Raw genomic sequence first — 2,500 nt, 5'->3', positions numbered from 1 at the left:
TCCCACTCTTCCTACAACCACCATTGCTCAGATACGCCACCAACACCCACACATGTCCTACACAGGGGTGCACCCAACAGCACCACACTGCCGCATCTCACAGCACATAAACAATGGCAGGAATGAAAGACACAGGTGTGCCACTCCTTTGCCACAAACACAGAACGGGCGCGCCACCTGCCATGAGCCACAAGTGCAACTGACGTGACATATCTGATAGTGCCTCAGGCGTCCACTTACTACCATCACTATCAACGAACCTCGCCACCCCACCCCCCCCCCACACACACCATCCCTTAACCCAACTTCTGCCTTAACCTAACCCAACTTCTGCCTTAACCTAACCCAACTTCTGCCTTAACCTAACCCAACTTCTGCCTTAACCTAACCCAACTTCTGCCTTAACCTAACCCAACTTCTGCCTTAACCTAACCCAACTTCTGCCTTAACCTAACCCAACTTCTGCCTTAACCTAACCCAAGTTGCGCCTTAACCTAACCCAAGTTGCGCCTTAACCTAACCCAAGTTGCGCCTTAACCTAACCCAAGTTGCGCCTTAACCTAACCCAAGTTGCGCCTTAACCTAACCCAAGTTGCGCCTTAACCTAACCCAAGTTGCGCCTTAACCTAACCCAACTTCTGCCTTAACCTAACCCAACTTCTGCCTTAACCTAACCCAACTTCTGCCTTAACCTAACCCAACTTCTGCCTTAACCTAACCCAAGTTGCGCCTTAACCTAACCCAAGTTGCGCCTTAACCTAACCCAAGTTGCGCCTTAACCTAACCCAAGTTGCGCCTTAACCTAACCCAAGTTGCGCCTTAACCTAACCCAAGTTGCGCCTTAACCTAACCCAAGTTGCGCCTTAACCTAACCCAAGTTGCGCCTTAACCTAACCCAAGTTGCGCCTTAACCTAACCCAAGTTGCGCCCTAACCTAACCCACGTTGCGCCTTAACCTAACCCACGTTGCGCCTTAACCTAACCCACGTTGCGCCCTAACCTAACCCACGTTGCGCCCTAACCTAACCTACGTTGCGCCCTAACCTAACCTACGTTGCGCCCTAACCTAACCTACGTTGCGCCCTAACCTAACCTACGTTGCGCCCTAACCTAACCTACGTTGCGCCCTAACCTAACCTACGTTGCGCCCTAACCTAACCTACGTTGGGCCCTAACCTAACCCACGTTGCGCCCTAACCTAACCCACGTTGCGCCCTAACCTAACCCACGTTGCGCCCAAACCTAACCCACGTTGCGCCCTAACCTAACCCACGTTGCGCCCTAACCTAACCCACGTTGCGCCTTAACCTGCCCTGTAATTGTTAGTTATATGAATCTAGGAATTCGTGTAGCGTTGCCTAATTGCAACCATCTCAACATAGTTCACTTCGCGCACACTGTGGTGTTCTGCGTATTGATTCATTTTACGGTGCGTACCCTCACATCTTGCGAGTGTTGCTTACTTTCCACATGGTCCCGCTATCCACTGTATTGTGTACTGCAATAGGACGTATATCGCCCCCGCCCCCCCCCCCCCCTCCCCTCCTGTCACCTCTAGCTCGTCGGTCAGGAGTTCGCGTGTTGAATGCGCTTCGCAGCTGTGCAATGGCATTCGCATACGTACGCTGGCCACCTTCCACGTGTTCTTTCGTGCACACGTCGCAGCGTGTATGTATGCTGATGGAGTGCGTCGTGACACACAACATCCAGGCATGCAAGACTCGTAGAAGTCGCAAATGTAGATGGATGTCTACGTTTGCTGCCCAAGTTACGCAAATGAACTGGAAATCCGTTGTTGCGCGGTTGTTCGCGCTGGAGGTGAATCGTTGATATCGACGATCGGTACAGGTATTAACCGGTTGCTTCAGCGACACCCGTCATACCCACGAACGTGAGTGGGCATGTGGGTATGAAGCGATACGCGGCGGTGGCTGGGTGGGACCGTCCCCGGCCGGTGAGGGGGGGGCGCCCGGCGTGCTGGCCGCGCGCTGCGTGGGCGCACGCGCGGCAGCCGGCTGGTGGGGGCGCCCAGTGGCAGGCGCGCCGGCTGACGGAGGCGGCAGGCGGCGCATCTGCGTGCCGGCGCACCCAGCGCGCGGCGCCGTGCGGCCAAAGTGGGTCCTCCCGGGCCCGGTGCGAAGCGCGGTGGACATCTGCAGTGTGCTGGTCCGATTGAGGACTGTGTGCGTTGAGGATGCGCCGCCGCCCGGCACTCGGCGCCGCGACGCCGTCTGCTGCTCGGTCGCCCCCGCGGTTCTCGCAGGTGGTTTGTATCGCAGCTGTGCGGATGTGTTGGCGCGTGCGCTGTGCTGGGAGAGTTCGCTTTGGCACCCAAGTGGGGCTCTGCCCCTCTGTGGCGCTGGCGTTGGAGCTGCCCGGTCACTGTTTGTGGCCGCGTGTTGTCTCCCGCCGGCAACACCACGACAGCACGCTCCCGGGCCTCTGTCGGCAGCGGCAAGCTCAGTTGGGAGCACGGGTGGTCGCACTGAAAGCGTCTACT

Source organism: Schistocerca nitens, chromosome 7, assembly GCF_023898315.1.
Source record: "Schistocerca nitens isolate TAMUIC-IGC-003100 chromosome 7, iqSchNite1.1, whole genome shotgun sequence".
NCBI classification, from domain to species: domain Eukaryota; kingdom Metazoa; phylum Arthropoda; class Insecta; order Orthoptera; family Acrididae; genus Schistocerca; species Schistocerca nitens.
This window is presented reverse-complemented; position numbering follows the sequence as displayed.